Here is a 19,545-nt window from a genome sequence, read left to right on the forward strand (position 1 = left end):
AACAGTGTCTACTGTTCTCTGTCTGTATTCCTGGTGCATATGATTGTTTGTTTCACACATTCCTTGTTAACACTGCTACCGGGGGTCTACAGTTGGGTGAGGCGTAACAATCTAGTCAACCTTTTGACCACTGCCTAACGATTTGTAACTCTAACCCTATCCCGTGAGGATTCCTGAAGCCATTGCATTTGTGCACGTGCAAACACATACAAACTCTGAGCCGTAATGGAACCAGCAGCAGAGCTCTTAACTTTAACTGCTCAGGAGATCCGCAGTTACCAATGCATCATTCCCTTAAAACAAATAAAAATTGCATGCTCCCTATTCGAATTTGGAAAACATTAGGCTCTAATAGTATTTTATCCTCTATTAACTCAAGTGGTGAGCCTTATAAAACCGGTCTTGATTTAATGTGATTAGAAAACCTTCCAAAGAAACAATTTGCGGATTAGGCTTGTGTCATGAAGGCAAGCATTATTATCATTACGATTGTTCAAACTTGCAGTTAGTCATTTGAACAAATTCTTAACTCCTAAGTATTATGCTTCACAAAGTAACTTTTTGCAAGTGATCAAACTTATCCTTTTCAACTGTCGGATGATAAAGTGAGCAAAATAATCCAATAGACTTGAGGGTGACCTGAGAGAAATCCACCTCTTCAGAATCAATTGAAGTAATGTTGATTGAGTATGTCAGAGAGACAGTAAAATTGATAAAGCAAATGAAGGGTTATACAGGAAAGAGTATTCCTTGGATAAATGTCTGAAGTTGACCGATTCCTGATATAGGCCTTTGAAGTGTATTTTGTTTTGTAGATGATTTTGGCCAAGATATTTGTTGTGACAAGAGATATGGTAGAGCATGACTATAGTAGAAAAGCATTGTGGGAAATCTGCTTTCTAAATGTTTAACATGGCATTATAATCAGGGATGTGTGTTTAGAGTAGTGTGCACATGAAATGACAGTTTAGGGATTTGGCCTCTTGCTGAGTGTGTTTATGTGTGGACGTGTGAAAGTTGTGGTACCAGTTTTGCTCAGTTATGCCAAAGATTTAAGCACAAAGATCTCTCTCTCTCTCTCTCTCTCTCTCTCTCTCTCTCTCTCTCTCTCTCTCTCTCTCTCTGTTATTTATATTGGGCTGTTGTTATAGGAAATGTTTACAAGTACAATGTGTAATTGCTAATTTTGTCATAGGTCAAGCTGAATTAGCAATTTTGAAATCTCATCAGGAAAAAAATGCAGGAAGAGACATTTGTATGGTGGCTTTATTCAAATCCTTAGTGGAAGCACGAGTGGTTATAGAATATACATATTACATAAGCATATTAATAATGTTATTTTCTTTAAATGGAGATGGGGTGTTAAGGAAGCACTGGTTACAGTGAATGAGTATGGGGGGTTGGGTTTTAATTGGTAATGAAATTTTTTAATGGGTGAATTATAATTGAATGTGTTAAGAACATGGAATACATGTTTATTTTTATTTTTTTAAATGTGCGTTTAATGTGAATGTGAAGGAATAATGTATATTCACATTTTTTATGTAGAATAAAGGGGTTGTAAAAAGTATGTAGAATAAATGTAGAATAAAGGATCTCTCTCTCTCTCTCTCTCTCTCTCTCTCTCTCTCTCTCTCTCTCTCTCTCTCTCTCTCTCTCTCTCTCTCTCTCTCTCTCTCTCTCTCTCTCTCTCTCTCTCTCTCTCTCTCTCTCTCTCTCTCTCTCTCTCTCTCTCTCTCTCTCTCTCTCTCTCTCTCTCTCTCTCTCTCTCTCTCTCTCTCTCTCTCTCTCTCTCTCTCTCTCTCTCTCTCTCTCTCTCTCTCTCTCTCTCTCTCTCTCTCTCTCTCTCTCTCTCTCTCTCTCTCTCTCTCTCTCTCTCTCTCTCTCTCTCTCTCTCTCTCTCTCTCTCTCTCTCTCTCTCTCTCTCTCTAAACCTACCCATCACAGAAAACTTTCTGCATTTTTACATTTTCAAAAAACACCACTTATAATGATTTATAAGCAGTTTTCCTCATTATGACCAAAAAATGTCCCCACAAGGAAAAGGATTTCGTATATTGCCATCTCTGTGGGGACATTTTGTCCCCATAATGTAGGGTTTACCGAGCCACAGAGAGAGAGAGAGAGAGAGAGAGAGAATTGTGTCTGCAGTCAGTTAAACACATATGCTGCCACATTTAAACCCAAGCAGAAATACAAACACACAATCACATTTTTACGTCAGATAGGACTGCTTTGAAAATGTGTCAGCTTCATGAATAATTGGTAATTAATTAGTAGTGTTTGCTAAGATATAAAGTTTGTGCTACAGACATGAATTCAATTTAAAATGGTGTCGCTTATTGAGGAGTGTTTTATTACTTTTCTAAGCATTCAAAATGGTGAATGATAAATAGTTTAAAGAATTCCGTAAACAGAATAAAAATGGACCTGAGCAATATCTAGACTTGGAGGTGTACTTTCAACCATCTAGCAATGCCCTAGCAACCATTCAGGACCTGCTAGCAACTCATGACAAGAGGTTATTCTGTGCAAAAAGATTATAGTGCCTTAAAATTCAGATTGGGATTAAATAATTAATTTAGATGGATAAATGAAGTGCGAGTGTGTAGATTTATACCAGTACCAGAACAGTAGAATTGTCAAAATCTGAACTGTTTGAGGTAATTTAGTGTGTGTGTGTGTGTGTGTGTGTGTGTGTGTGTGTGTGTGTGTGTGTGTGTGTGTGTGTGTGTGTGTGTGTGTGTGTGTGTGTGTGTGTGTGTGTGTGTGTGTGTGTGTGTGTGTGTGTGTGTGTGTGTGTGTGTGTGTGTGTTACTATTTGCAGTGTGTCAATGATGACTTAGAGAGTGAGGTAGACAAGATGCTATTTCTTTCGCTCATGCACATGGCTGGGGGTTTAAACGTTCAGAAAGGTCTGTGTGAGGGAATCTCCCGTAAACTAGAGCTTTGCACATCCCCAGACACTCTGGCACATGTCCAAAACAGCTGGCTGCTTCCCCTTTTTTTCATTTCCACTCTCTTCCGCCACATTCCTCCTCTACTTTCTCTCCCTCCCCCTGTTTTTTTTTTCTTTTCCATACTCTTTCCTCTCTCTCAATCACCCTTCTCCATCTCCAGATGTGGCATTGTTTAGACACGTTTGTTTTGCTCAGGCAGACAGCTGACCTGCCCAAAGCTGATGTCATGATCTATTCAAAGAAGAAAACCATGAGCTCTTTAGAGGACTCACTGTCATGTCTTTCGTGGGGGAAAATAGATTTTCTTTTTCAAGACCAGCAGACCTGTGGAAATGGCTGATGAGCGATTCTGATTGGCTAAAAGAATATGTGGAATAGATCTGAGCTGGTAACTGGAATGTTAAAGATCCAACCCCAAAAGGAGCAAATCCATGAGCCTCTTTGCCCGCCAGGGTTTTTATTTGATTTTTAATTTGTATTTATTTTTTAAGTTGCCTGCCACCGCTAGCATTTTCACCAAATTTTCATGGCCCCCAAATTATTTAGTTGTATTAATATCTAAACATGCAATATATATCAAAAGAAAGAACAGACCCTCTGCTTTTAATTTTATTTTATTTTTTAGCTTATTCTAGCTTAATGCATTCTTTATTTTATCAACACTTGAATTTGGTTAAGTTTCATAAAAAAGCAACATTTTGAGCAAAAAGCTGAGAAAAGCGTGTTTTGTCAAAGACTATATCCAGATCGGATTCAGAACGATGGAGATGGAGTAGATCGAGTCCATCGAGACCTCGTCCTGGGTCGACATTTCATTCGGTAACGTTAGGCACTTTTGCTGTTTAATGTTGATGATTGTGTTATTTTACATATGCATCTGCTTACATATGCTATCTCTTGTTTCTGGTTCTTCTTCACATGTATTTTGATCAGGAGATTCAGTTACTCTTTCAGAAGATGCGTAATAACACACCCTACAGTATAACAGTGAAAACACAGAAAACCGGAAATTTCCGTCAATGGCGGGGAAGGAGTTAACGTATGGCTATTCCATAAGGATTTTAACTGTAATAACTGTACTTTGAGACACTTTGCCTGTCTCAAACTACTGTACTGTACTGAGCCCAACACCTCACACTTCAGAGGAATGTGGTTTAGTTTGAATGGATGTTTGTGTTTGTACAGACTATGCAAACACTTAATTCACTATTCAATGATGTGTTTGCACATTCTTTCATATTTCTTGGAGAGCACTTGTTTGTTAGATTGCATAAGCGTAATTTATATTTAGTCTAAACAAATCTTTGGCATTCTTTTTTGCTACCAACTTCATTGTTTGTAGCTACTTTTTAACATCTATCTCTCTTTCTCTCTCTTAGCTGTAGTTAACTTTTGTCTTGTGATGCTGCCTTCAATTTTGGACAAAATGACATGTATCCTTCATGTATTGTGACAAACACACTTTGGCAAATTCTATATGAAGATGGGCATCACCTATCAGCCCTACTTATTTCAACTTGCATACTGTGTCTGTGTGGAATACTGAACATAACTGAACATAAATATTTAAGGAATATTGTCTGCTGATATTCCTTGGATGTACAATTAAACGTTTTAAAATCCCACATAAGATTTTGAGAAAATATATCCCAGGATAATATGATTAAAGATGGCAAAATGACTTGCTTTAAATGACCATCATCTGTACACTTTGCTAATAGCTTTGTGGAAGGGCTTTTTGCTTCCCAAAAATGAAAACTGTCATCATTTACACCCTCATGTCATTACAAACCTGAATGACCTCTGTGGAACACACACACACACACACACACACACACACACACCAAAAAAAAAAAAGTCATTTAAGAAAATATATCTCCATGTTGACAATGACAAATGATGACAATTTCCATTTCTGGATGAATGAGTTGCTGTTGATGAAGAGGCTTTTTAAATCAGTGACATAAGAGGTTTCATTTAGATGGTGATATAGAAGCAAGCTGTCTATGTACTGGTCACTTGAGGTCACTAGGTTTTGGAACAGGGTTTTGCCTGTATCCACACTTGAATCCATTATAGTGCCTCTGTCCTGTTCAGTGACCTGAATCTGGCCTTGTCTGTGCCACCAGGGCAGTTCTTAGATGTGGGGAAACCACTGTGGCACTGTTTTAACCTGTAAATGCTGCATGGAGCCCAGCTGCTATAGTCAGGCCCTGATGTCACATTCCCCATGGGTGCGCCCAGACGCTGCAGTGTTTGTGCCTCAAACACCCATGTTTGCTGGGTCAGAGTAAGCATAACCGGTTCAAACGGCTTATTCAGGAGTGATTCGTGGGAAATGAGACTTTTTTCTATGCAAAGATCAATATGGTTATTCAGAGGACTGTTAAGTGCTTGGAAAAGGAAGTTGTAGTGAGAAACATCTAAAAAAATTAGCTAAATTAGATACAATATTGATAGCTAGTTAGCTTACTGTCTGTGATCCAGAAGCCCACGTCACGTTCTTGACCTTGAGCTTCAGAAAAAGCTAATATGTCTGGTTTCACAGTACTAGTAGTGCTATGTCATCAGTTTCTATTTGCGTGTCTTTTTCAAAGTGTGCTTGAATTGAATTGCAAGAATTGTAATACGTCTGTGTATATTGTCTGTCAAAAGCAAATGGAGTGTGTCTAGTTTAGATAAACATGTTGGTTTATCTGATGTGCACTATGTATGTGGTCTTCTTGATGTTACCGGTGCTTAAATGTATCAGACAGCTGGTTGTGTCCGAGGCACTGCACTTTTTTTTTTTTTGCCACACACACACACACACACAGGCATCAGTAAGGGTTAAAGATAGCATGTGGCTCTTAACGGCTTAGTTAGCTGGTGAAAGAGGTCAGGCATATCTATGCTGAGCACTTCCGGATGGTCGTCTTTGTTTATGAGGCTGTGTAAACACTGGCACACACCAAACAAGACAAATGTGCACCACATAGCCATTTTGGCAAATCCTGTACACACCCTCGAGCAGCTCTCATTCATAAACATTCACACAGTCCGTGAGGAAGCAAGGGGTTGTGTGAAGAGAAAATCTTTGAAAACGTCCCTTGATGCATAGCGAACCACCACTTTGATTCTCTTCCCACAAGGAATCAAAGGCGAGTAAAAGGCATTATACAATGTCTCACATCTACAAAGGTCAGTAACTGTATTATAGAATAATTCGAATTAGATTTTCACATTTTTGGAAGAAAACAGTGAAATTTGCCTGTAAAGAAAACACAGCCACATGCAGTTGCTAAGGTGGTCTGAGTGGTTGCTAGGGTATTCTGAGTGCTATTTTGGTGCTTTACTTACCTGCTCAAGTCAAAACAAGCCCATCCCCAAGTCTTTGATATTCCTCTAGATTTTTGTTTTTTTGCTATTACATTGTTTGCCGATTGAAATGGTAAGTCTGATTGCTTAGAAAAGTAATTGCAGACTCCTCAACAAGCCTCATGGTTTGATGTGCAGGACAAGTTACACACCGAATTTTGACACAGAGTTGTCCAAATGTCATTCGAGACATTCAGTAGCAAGTTAATGAGATGTCCTTGAGCACAAATGTAGATTCATTGTTTGAGGAATTGCCAATGTCAGATATACCAGAGTAGATATTGCAGAAATAAACAAAATGTGATTGTCACTTTGTGTGTAAGTAGGTTTTCCCTGGCCAGAATACACTTTAATGTGGACTGCCCACTTAAAGCTAATTTTTCAAAAGACTCACTCACATGAGAGCAGACTATCAGAGGCTTTCTGAGATACAAGTATGCAAAGAGGTATATTCTAACAGTCACACACAATTCAATCATTCATAAATGCAGATTCTTGGCTGAAGTGAATCATGCGTCTATGACTTAGGTGGTAAATTTGGAGCGTCAGTGTAGCATGCTTCATACATCAGCGCCAGTGATTTTGCGGGAAAGACTCAAGCCCGGACTTCCCTCTCTTTTCAACTCTGTTTTTGCACCTCCATCTCAATGCTGTTTCATCTGTCCATCACTACTTTTATTCATGCATCCACCTGTCCTGTGTGTGTCCTACCTGAGTGCCTGAGAGTTGCTGTACACCAATCCTGCTCCAACACACCTGCCTGGAATTTTCCAGTAATTCTTAAGACTTTGATTAACTGGTTAAATTGTTTGATTAGGGTTTTTGGATTACCTTTTCATCCCACTAGTGCTGCAGAAATTGCTTCCAGCAGCTTCATTGCTTATTTTCAATTTCATGGCAAGAAGTTTCTTTCTTACTATATTCTTTCTCAGGTATGTAAGTTACTTATTGTAGCAAAGTTCGTTATTGTGGGAAGGAGGCGGCGGGAACCGGCGAACATTCAACAGATTTTAATAATAAAATAAATAAATACAAACCTCACAGACCACTGCTGTCACATATAGCAAAACACAAACAAAATCCAGGCCTAGCCTCTCTCAATCTTCACTGTCGTCGCTCCTCCGTGAGAGATACGAGACCGGTGCGTCGCGCAGGTGTCGCTCATTATCAATCACGCCACCGGCCTCACGGCCCTCTGCCTCGTCCTGCTCACCACACTTGTATATTGACATATACATATTGACATATCAAAATGAATGTCTTGGGATTTGTAAGACACCAATGACCCACTTGAGGTTATAGAAAACAGTTACTGGTCAACAGTATTTGCCGCCCAATGGATGGAACAGATACAGGATCTGGAATGTGTTAAGGACATTAACGACATGAAGATGCGACTGGAGATGCTCCAGCTGTGTGCAAGCTGAAATAAATAGCTATGTAAACTCGTTTTCTTTCCATGCCTGTTTTTATGACATTGCAGGTGTAGAAAAGGAGGAACAGGTGGTGGGAGCAAGAGAAAAAAAGAGGAGAGGGACAAAGTGAACAGGTCTGATGGGTAGAATCCTAGGGGAGGGAGGGGTGAAATTGTAAGAGGGAAGGTTAACAGCAGAGGGAGGGAGTGGCGGCCACACGTGCCACTTTCTCTTTTACCTCAGGCTAATGTGCACCCCTAGATGCTTTTATGACCAGTACTAACAGGTTCTTCTTTGGAAAAGCCCACATATTAAAGTCCCATATGTGGAATGTCCTGAGGTAGACTGACCAGGTCATAAGGTCAAGGAGTGTGATTCTTCACTCTTCTACTTCTTGCTCACAATGAAATCAAAATGGACACATTTTATGGAATAAAGCAGTGGTTATTATAAATTATTTAGCTGTGCACATCATCGTTTAAAAAAAATCATCACATGCCCTTATAAACTTTAATAAAAATAACTTTCTTCCCCCTGCAACATCTCTTCACTGATGACGTGTTCGCCAGTTAGACAATAATCCCTTTCTTTTATCCTGTCACTCACATGAGATTGCAGTGAGTGACAATCCAATCAATTCCCGATGGATAAAATAAAGTGCCGCCATACATTTTTGTTTAACTTGGATGTACATCGCAATAGGGAAGATGAGATGAACAGTTTCTGTTGGCTTTTTTCTGTTTACTTTCATTCATGGGGCAGTTTCTGTTTTCCAAGGCGACTTATTAAGGATAGTAATTCTGGAATACAATGTTACCATAACATTGAACAAAAGTCACAGAATAACATTACATTCTCTGCTCTGCCGCAAGTGGAGATATAGTGTGCATCTTTCTCTATGGTCAGTTCGCTTTTAGGTCAACTATTGCCATGGCAAATAACTTTGCAAAGAACTTTGCATACTTGTGTAGAGTATCTTTCTGGCCTCAACGTTCATTCAAACTTTCAAAGTTAAAACTTTAGGCTTCCCATTCTTTTTAGGCTGTACATTCTTGTACATCCCATACCAAGACTCTATCTGTGATCTGTATTGAAAATATTTAACATTTAGCATAATCTTGGTTCTTGTTAAGGTCAAGACCTTTTAATGTTCAATCTCCATACAATCCCTAGAAGTCTGATTTCCTATCAAATGTGTGGCTTTAAATAACCAAGGATATGAGGGGAAAAGCCTTTGTTATATGAACCATCTGTGACTTCTCAACACAGATGGCTCAGGATAAAAGAACGGGATTCTTCCGGACACACATGGGCATCAAAACTTCCCCATCATGTGATGTTGGTATGAAAACTTAATAGCTGTCTAGAGGCTTCTGCCACCGAATAAACACTTTAATTTGTGAACCCTCAACATCTGATCAGACATCAATCTACACTTAGGTCTTTTGACAGTCCAAAGTGATGAGTTGATGATTGCGGTTGTCCCACAGTCTTGTGTATGTGGGTGTCCATGTGAGTGGAGTGTGTTTGCCTTTAGCTGTTCTCTGAGACGGGACATTAAGATTAGTCCCAAAGACACATTGCTAAGATGACCATTTATGGTAACCTAGGAAGGGAAGATGTTTACCTACTATAATTAAATCATCTCATTTGAACAGCATAATCATATATTTGTTGACCTTTGAATTTTTTCCAGGATCCATAGAGGTATAGGCCTAATGCAATTTAGGCTAGTTTATAGTTACAGCTATATTTGTCAATTTACATCAAAGGGGAAAAAAGGCATACAAGAAGTCCTCAAAACTTCTTTAAGGTAGCATATGCTATGTGGGAAACAGATCTCCAAGAATGCTAACTACATAAGTGCCTTAAACACAGCCAGAAAGGTGAAACACCTTAGACATAGTTCCCTCGACAATGGAATTGTTTTGTTCACAAACGGCTCTATATGTGACACCTCTAATAGGAATGCTTAAGCATGCTTAAAAGGTTTTGTGTTGTGTCAGCTGCCATGATGCACCTGAGCAGGGGTGTGTTATTCGGTTATATCTAACACGTACACAGTATACTCTTACACACGCCGAGTATGTTAGAAAGTCAAGGCACCTTTATTTATATAGTGCTTTATACAAAACAGATTGTTTCAAAAAAGCTTTACAGTGATAAATGGAAAATGATGCATTTCGGCTGAAGTCAGTTCAGTGTTGTTGATTCAGTTTCATTGTAAAGATCATCAATTATTTAATCTATAAAGCAGTTCTGTCAGATCAATGATATTGTTGAATATTAAGAGTCCCCAACTAAGCAAGCCAGAGGTGACAGTGGCAAGGAACCCAAACTCCATCAGGTGAGAGAATGTAGAAAAAAACTTATGGAGAAACCAGGCTCAATCGGGGTGCCAGTCCTTCTCTGGCCGACGAACGAACATGGTGTGAGTCAAAATTCAGCTTAGGATCGGTAGCATTAAAATATTCATCCAGTTAATTTTGCTTGAAGATCGGATTCATTACACAGAGAAATCTCCCGTTATCTGTCTCTTCTGCCCTCCATTACTTTGAATCCACACAATACTCAGTCTCTGTGACAGACTAAAAGATGGTGGTGACAGAAAAAAAGGGTCATTATTGGTTTCTCTACTGCTGCTTGCTATGACAAAGCCAGTTCCTTCAGAACATGCTTCAGGAACCCATATTAGACTTTATATAGGGGGATACATTATAAAACTTCTCAGCATGACACATTAATGTTATTTTGATGACATAACTTTTGCACAGTGTTGGCCAAGTAAGTGGCCATTAGAATTATCGCTTACTGATTATTTGCTTGATCGACTGCCACTGCAGTCTGGGTGTATCAGACGTCTGCTTAGTCTTAAAGCTGTCATTTAAGTGGCCACCTAGTTTATTATTTGCACTGCAGCAAAGCAAAACTCAGCTGTTATCTCCCAAAATGTGGGGGGTGGGGGGCCATTATAATGGCTGTTACGCCCCTGACTCTATCCTCCCTCTGGTTATTAAATAGCATGCTAGCAGTCGTCTATTTTATCCTGCCCCTATCATTATAAGAGATATTCACCGGTACTGCTGAGGCGGAGTTTTCCACTCTCTCCCGGGGAGTGGGGAGCTCTGTGTGTTGCACTCAGCAAAATATTGCGGCTCATTCCCAAATAATTGCAGTGGTAAAAAAAAAAAGACAACATGTGCTTTCAATTATTTGCATTGAGTTGAGTTTCGACCCCTACTTTTCGTGCAGAAGTTGATTGTGATTGGCAGGTTATCGTTGGCGGTTGTGAATCATAGGGCAGCTCGCTCGGCTCTACTGAGCCAGTAAGCACTGCTACAGTAGCTGCAGTCTGTGTCCCAATAAAGTGTCACGGGTCAGGGCGAAAGAGCCCTGTAAAAGGCAAAGGAGCGTGTTTCCCCTGTTGCAGCACCTGGGACAGGAGTTTTGTGAGATGATGGCATGTGTGTGCGAATGCAGAAGTCAGCTTCGTCATCACTTTCTGTTCTTAGTGTGGCAAATGGCAATATGAGCAGGCCTAAGCTTGCACAAACACAAAGTATAAAGTTCTATAGTGTTAAAATTGTACTGGTCCTGTTAACAGGGTCCCGTATGTTTTGATTAGTACACTGTTTTTACGATAGATAATTTGAGGCCAAAGTAGAGAAGAAATGTATTACCGTATTATTATTATTACAAATGTAAAGCCATGCGTAGGGGTTGGGCGCGATATACCAGTAGGCACGGTTAACCGGTAGAAATCGAACTATTGACTCTACCACGGTTACGCTAATGTGACGTTATCATTTGCATGCGTTTAAGCATTGATTTTAAACCGTTGAAATGCAATAAGCAGCAAAAGAGAACTCATCGCTGTCTAAGAGCATGCTTCTGCTCATAGAGTGCATGAGTACTGAACCCAGCCTCTTTTGCACTTCGCTTTTAAATCGCTAATTCGAAATGCCACACGGGTATTCATAGCGGTGCGGAGCAGAGCAAGCGTTTTCAATTAATTCCTATGAAAGTTGAGCTTCCGTAGGAATCAACCGAAAACGCTCCATGCCAGTGGACACCCGTTTTAAATTAGCGCCAATTCGTGTGGCAATTGCTTGAATGATGGATTTATTATAATTTTTAATGAAGAACTAGAAAAACACAACACATTTTTTGCAGGTTCCCTATTAGCATTGGGTTTAAATCCAATATATTGCCAAATAGGCACTATTACATTTCGCTTTGATATAAATGAATGATAAATGAAACCTGACATCTGCTACTGATCTGTGCTGCGACTCACGCTGTATTGAGCAGACACGTTCAGTTGTAGTGTCTGTTCTCTAACTGAACTAATTTATTTTTATTACTATAAATAATCAAAAGGACAGTGGGGGGTGGTGCCATAGTGGGCGAATGATGTAACCGATGTTGCGGCTGAACAACGGTAACACTGACTATCGCAGCAAGCCTAATGATCTCAAAAATTTTGATTATTATTATTTAAAGCAAAAATAACTATATTGTGAAATATATCATTATCGTGAAATAAGAATTTGGGTCATATTGCCCACCCCTACCTAAGGGTAACAACAGAGTAGAAATTTGCCGGGGGTTAGCAAGTAATCACCTAGCAGCCACCCAGAAAACCATAGCAATTCCCTGGCAACCGGCCAGAACATTATGCATATTCTGACCACCTTAGAGATTATTTTCTCTCTCGTTCGTGTTATGTGTGACGAAGAAGGGATACAGATCACTCGACAGATGCAAGCAGGGGTCTTGGCAGCTGGTTCGCGCCGAGCGGAGTATGAGGGTATCTGGGGGTAAGCATTACATCAGATTTAAAGGGGCTGAGTAAGGAGAGAGAGGGAGGAAAACAGGAATGTGTGGAAAATATGGAAAGAAAGTGGATAAGAGACAGAGGCAGAAAGAAAGGGAAAGGGAAACGTGAGAACCACCACAGAGGCCCTGATCGCAAAGGCAGAAACAGACAGAGTGAATGAGAAAAAGAAAGAAAGTTATTTTTCTGCGTAAATTAATCTCCATTCAGTCTAAAAATAGCCACCCTGCTCTGTGCCAGCTGCCCACTGGCATGCCTATTAAAGTCTGGTCTCTCTGATCAAGCGTCTGTATGGTGTCTGTGTGCCAGTGTAGGGGAGAAGCCAACTAAACATTTTTCATTAGCATGACAGTGGCTCAGCTGTTTTCAAAACAGTCTACCTATTCTAGTAGCATTGCTACTTTCTCCAACAAGCAATTTTTGCATTATTTTTCCACACATTTACAGCATGCAATAATCAAACATGTTCATCTCTTTATAATATACAAATAATAGTAAGATCATTTTTCGGGTAGTGTAGAGTCAAAGCTTGATAGTTTGTAACCAATATCATTATTAGTCACCATTACACCATTTCTTTTGACCTGATTTTTGTGAGTCTTTATACTCTTGTAAAAGCACCTAGTGCTTAGAAACATGCAATAACAGACACAGTTTTATTAGACCCAATGGCATAACCATTTTTCTCTCTATCTCCCTCAACCTCCCATTTCGTACATCCCTAAGTAGCTATGAATCTTAGGCCACTCGGTTTTCCCTCCGTCTGTTTAATTTACTACAAGCCATGTGTCTCTTTTCTCTCTCCTCTCTTGTTTACTTTTTCTTTCACTCCCCACCAACAATTTTCACCTATCTTTAAGATACTGAAGAACACCTTTGGAATACATGTCACATTGTTTCTGCCCTCTAGCCAAGCATTTTAAGCATTGAATTGGCTCATAGACCTTTGTGAAAATCTGAGGTCACACATCCAAAAGCTCAGGACCCTGTACAGGCATAAACATGGCCGGCCCCCAGGGCTAGTATCTGGAGGAAGATAAAGACAGATAGAAAGAAAAACAGAGACAGGAGAAGAAAAATAGCAGACAACAAGATAATGATCTGGATGACATTTTGACCGTAAAGTGAGACGAAGTGCTACCTTGATTGTAGCTTATTGAAGCACAATAATAGACTTCAGACTTAAAATCAACTAGTCAGTGGGTTGGCTAAATGATTAGTTGACTAATTAACTGTAAGGTCATTGTGAATTTCTGTTGAATTGCGAACTTTGCGTAATTTTTTCCACAATATGACGTATTTGCAATGATACAGGATATCTGCTAGAACAGTGGCTACATGATAAGCCAGCACAGTCTTAACAGAAAATAAACATTATTTTAGAGAAATAGCAAATTATTACATTTTGATTAAAGATCACAACGATTTTATTACACTTGAATTGCTAATAAACTAGCAGCTGCCAAGCAGCAACCATCAGCATCTACAAAGTTTAATGGCCTGAATTAAGCCAGAAAACCTCTAAGTTTTGGATTTGTAAGTTATGAATTAGGTTAGTTGGGCCTAGTTTTATCTAGCATATGCATTGAAACTCTCTCATGAAAAAAAGCATTTTGCCGCTACGACGAGGGCCTTAGAATAAATCCAGGAAGTTGAGTTTCCAGCAAGAGCAAGCAGGCATAATGAATATGTAATTGCAAATCCAGAGATATTCTTTTTGCACACTATGTACATAGATGGCAAAAAAATGAAAGGTAATCTGATCTTCTTCCCCAAGCCTAAACTTCTCACCACCTCCACTTCTGTCCAGTAGCTCAGAGATGATTTAGAGTAGGGTTGGATCGATACCAACCCTTTGACGTTATACAGTCCTTTTCTTTCTTTCTTTTTTATTTTTTTTTTTATAAAGTGTCAGTATACCGTGCAACCCTATTATAGAGGGAGACCAACTCTGTCAACAAACTACTCAAAAGTCCTGAGAAAAGTTCCAGAAGAAAACCAGAAACTATAAGCACAGATGGTGACATTGAATTGTGGTGAGTAAAAGAGAGAAGACCTTCACCTATCAGCTGTAAAGTGAAACAGAAACTAATTCTCATGCTGGTTTAGGCTAGTTAGTCCTGGTTAGGTGCTGATCATGTTGTAATAGCCATGATCAGCCAGCATTGTCTTTCTTATGAAGCTGGTTGACTATGAAAGTCCTTCTGGTCAGGCTAGTTAGAGAAGCCTGGAGGGGACATAAATGCACTACAAGACTTGTTGATCCAAAAAAATGATATCTTAAAAAGGCACTTTGAAAATCAATTTACACAGATCCCATGAAAGACCTGAATTCAAACCATGACCACATCACACAAAAACTAAAGCTCCTCAGAATACTCTGTAAGTATTCTGTAACTTTGAATACTCAGCCAGAACTGAGTAAATTTCCCGTTACCCATCAACAACTATCACAAAACTTTAAATTCTGAAGAAGCCAATGGCCCCAATGATATCAAAAATGATATGGTTAAAAATAGCACACCATAGATGATGATTAATTTGGGTTTTGAAATCTAGCAAATGCCCTGACCTCTGTAGGAGTCAAGAGCTCATTTTGCCAGCCTATTCAAAATGTTTCAATAGAATGAAAAGAAACTAGGGAGAATAGAAAGAGACCCTTAAGTCACACTGCTACAACATTTGAGAGCAGTGGCACTAGTGTTCTACAGATGGTGGCAACAGCACCTGATTTGGTAGCACTGGGGTAGCAGAGTTGTTAATAATATAACATGTTTTGTCTCTTGGAAATGCACGTTTTACAGTAACTTAAATTGACACTACCAGTAGCTTGAGCTGGGATGTAGATGTAAATGTATTTTTCATTAACAAAATTGAAATTGTTAATGAAATTTCTTATTAAAATTAGTCTTCCATTGCATCATACATTTGTAGATCATGATAACCACATGTAAAACCATGCATGGCACCTCAATGCCATGGTAAAAACTACAGTGCAATGCATAAGTGAATACACCCATGCTAAAGTTGACTAAAAAGAGGAATAAAAAATCATATTTTGGAAATTGAACTTAATGCCTTAATTTAAAAAATTAGGAAAAATCCAACCTTTAAGGACACCAATTTTCTTTGTGAATGAATAATGTATCGTAAATAAATAAATGTTCTTCCTTAAAATACATGGTGCATAAGTGAGTACACCCCTATGTTAAATTCCCATAGAGGCAGGCAGATTTTTATTTTTAAGTATTTTTTTTATTTTATTTTAGGATACTATGCATCCTGATAAAGTTCCCTTGGCCTTTTGAATTAAAATAGCCCCACATCATCACATAGCATACACCATACCTAGAGATTGGCATGGTTTTATTTCAGTAAGCCTAATAGCTGGTTTGATTTGCATTGAGAGATGATCTTATGGAAAGTACCCCATGCCAATCTCTAGGTATGGTGAAGGCTATGTGATGATGTGGGGCTATTTTAATTCCAAAGGCCAAGGGAACTTTATCAGGATGCATAGTATCCTAAAAAAAAATACTTAAAAATAAAAATCTGCCTTCGTCTATGGGAATTTAACATAGGGGTGTACTCACTTATGCACCATGTATTTTAAGGAAGAACATTTATTTATTTACGATACATTATTCATTCACAAAGAAAATTGGTGTCCTTAAAGGTTGGATTTTTCCTAATTTTTTAAATTAAGGCATTAAGTTCAATTTCCAAAATATGATTTTTTATTCCTCTTTTTAGTCAACTTTAGCATGGGTGTATTCACTTATGCATTGCACTGTATATGGATTCTGTTATTTGTTATGAAAAAAAAGTAGTATGAATACAAATGTGCAAAAAATCTTTTGATACATTTAATGCACGTCTAAACTAATAATATAACAAAAGTTGTTAATACTATACCATTTAGTCACAGTCTGACGCCCTGAAACTACCTAGAAGCACATGGAACACGGGAAATAAAACCAAGACAGTTTAAACCAAAGAAATGTTAAGTTCTGCTGGAGCCTAAAATGAGAAGATTAATTGGCAAAGTATCTCATTACAATTGGAAATACCAGGGCAAGACAAACCATGACCATTTACAGACTAAGCAATCCAAAAACTATTTGTGGTGAAGCACAAAACAATTTTTTTTTTCTTGAAAATGTACAAAAAATAAAAGAATATTTTTGTAATATCCCCATCATTTAACTCTTTAACTTTTTTATTTTATTTTATTTATTTAGTAAATTTGTATTTCATAAGTACCTTAAATGGCTTGGCACTATATTCCAGCAATACACCAATAAAACTTTTTTGACTCTATTTTGAGAGGGACACAGATAAAGACAGAGAGTGGAAAGAAATTTTGAGAGAAGGAACACTGGATCTACCCAGGTCTCTCCCTCCCTCCCTCTCCTTCCCACTGACCTGCATAGCAGTGCTGGCAGCCTCTCTTGCACCAAGCCCAACATTCCAGCCTCAACAGGAGCTGCTGAGGTGAGGACTCCTCATTTCCTCACTCTCTCTCTCTCTTCCCCCTCCTCACTGTCCTCTGTGTGGTGCTGCAATTGCCAGCAATTACATTGGCCTCAGACGTCTGCTTAGACTTAAAGAGCAGTGCATCGCCTGCCAAGGACTCGATTACAGAGGATGCAATTACCGTGCATAGCCTGACTTAGCCTAACATAGCATTGCTTAGCTGATAAATGTGTTTAATGGCATTAACGCAAAGTACGTGTGCTATGCTAACACTCCTTGCCTTCCAGACGCGCAGGTCATAGGTGGCACTTTCATAACGGTGGAGTGTAATTCTTCCCACCATAAGAATGTGGGTTTTTTTGAAAACGGAATACCATCCGAACGGATCAACCGCATCACAGGTGGGGAGGAATTACAGAGCTGACTGGCAGTGAATGACTTGCTCAGACGCGGTTTCACAAATTCCTTGACAAAGTTGCAGAGAACAGATCCAGGCCCAGCTTTTAAAAGACTATATGTTGTAACATTCATCAAACCAAAGTGAAATATTTTTTTACAGAATATAAACAACCCCCTGCAAACCACCCAAACCCCACAGCAGAGATAAAAGCTCATACCAGTATCTTATGAAGCAGTTTTTCCTGTCCCTTTTTTAGGAGCCTTTGGGGAAGGTACTCTTATTCTTACTGCAGGGTGGCTGGACACTTTTAACATTTCAGAAACTTCTCAAAAAATGTTACGAGCTAGTATATCATTTTAATCACCTTCCCATTTGGAGTCAGAGTGCCTGATAGACAACTGAGACTTTAGTTGGGTCACTCCCCTAGAAATTGGATTCTTAAAAGCCTTTTTTCCACTCATATTACTCCCTTCTTAAAAAGAGTACAGAAATAGACAAACTTGTTCTGCACATTTTCAAGTCAAATTAGCTTTGAACAAGAGGTTTGAATTTGTAGTGTACTTCTTACTGTACCCAGACTGCAACTATATTTGCATGTGAAGTTAAAGCTGTTTGTCCAACTGAGGTAAGGAAAAATGTAGAAAATTTGAGGGGCAGAGACATGAAAAGGATCTATTCTGGATTTGGGCCTGACTGTTGGCCTTTAGCTGGCCCAGCACTGGCCCCACCCTCAACCAATTAACTGTAGTTGGTATACAACTTTATTGCCGTGGGATTCCGATCCTGCCAACGCTATAGCAGACTTCGGGAATGGCAGAACGTGGGTAGAAGCAAAAAAGAGAGGCACAAAAGCAGCTGCGGGACAAGGGTGACTTCTTGACCTGGATGGAGAGGTAGGGATACACAAAATGAAAGAAGGGAAAGTGAGAGCAGTGTAATCACAGACCCTAGTTTGTCCTTGCTGCTGAGCCCTGTAATGGCCTGTGACAGCGTTTCCTCAGTGGCCCTCAAGGCAAATGGTTTATTCATCAGAGGCGCTCCAGGGTGCAATCGCTGCGTGCTTTGCTCACATGGAGAGGTGATACATAATTTATGCCCTGCATTCCTCACTTCTCACTTTTGATTGGATGGATAGCTGATCTGTTTGTCTTTCAGAAGATTTATTTCGTAAGGAACCTGCACATAAACCTTAACATAACGACTCTTGAGACTTGCAAGAACATTGCAGAATTCTAATAACAAAGTTGATCCTGACCATAACTAGCTGCAATAATGATTTTATAAATAGAGTAATAAAGATTGTCAACTAACTTGATGAGATCCATATGTCTTTGCGATGTTTACAGCATTTTTTACTGGGTTGACCATTTGTGTTTTTTATGCCAGCCCTTTAACCTTATGACCCCATCCTGACTGTTCATCTTTCGCATTGGATAACATTTTCAGCATGCTCACTTTCCCTTATATCTTTCTTTTCCTTTGTTCTGGTGCTATGCAGTAGATGGAGAGATTGAGAAAGAATGTAAGGATAATACTGCCTGATTATAAACATTAGCTCCTAGTATGCCACATTAAAAAAATGAGTATGTGTTGTTGATTAACAGGATACTTTCTATATAAAATGTCTTTCAATAGATTTTAAATATATACAGGCTGGTAAAGATTTGGGGTTGGAGCAGGGCTTGGAGCTTGGCAGCCCGACAGGCAACCTTTATCCAAAAGTTCATCAACATATCAGTACCGGCTGTAAATATCTTGACTTGAGACCTTGTATTTTTATTTGAGTTGTAGAGGTTTTTCCCCAGATTGACTGATTGTTTTCACACTGCCATATATGGAAGCATTTAACCAGCTGTAGGTGTAGGTAGGAGGAACTTTGATTTTGTCATCGTGGGCAGCTGGTCTGGACTATGAGGGAAGAAAATGGGAAGTTATGAAACATCCGTTGATATCCACTGGAGTCAAGGGCTTGAACAGATTAGTGTAGTGTCCAGCTATAAAAACAGGCATAAAAAGAAAGGGAAAGTATCTAGTATGAATAATGTCCAGTGGAACAGGATTACAACCTGCTGTGCAGACATTTTTGTTGTAAGAAGGGTC

General features: G+C 39.1%; 1 protein-coding gene across 6 annotated transcripts in view; it reads left to right on the forward strand.

Annotated features, from left to right (window-relative positions):
* Positions 1 to 19,545, forward strand: part of znf469 (zinc finger protein 469) — a 377,504-nt gene that overhangs the window by 328,293 nt on the left and 29,666 nt on the right. Inside the window, exon 1 of one of the 6 annotated variants that reach the window (XM_081356737.1) lies at positions 16,931 to 17,063. The exons of the other annotated variants lie outside the window; for them this stretch is intronic. The gene's annotated coding sequence lies outside the window, so the exon portion shown is untranslated. Of the gene's footprint in view, positions 1 to 16,930; positions 17,064 to 19,545 lie in introns of those variants that run through there. 6 annotated transcript variants of the gene reach the window in all.

The sequence above is a fragment of the Scardinius erythrophthalmus genome (assembly GCF_964197995.2).
Source record: "Scardinius erythrophthalmus genome assembly, chromosome: 24".
NCBI classification, from domain to species: Eukaryota; Metazoa; Chordata; class Actinopteri; order Cypriniformes; family Leuciscidae; genus Scardinius; species Scardinius erythrophthalmus.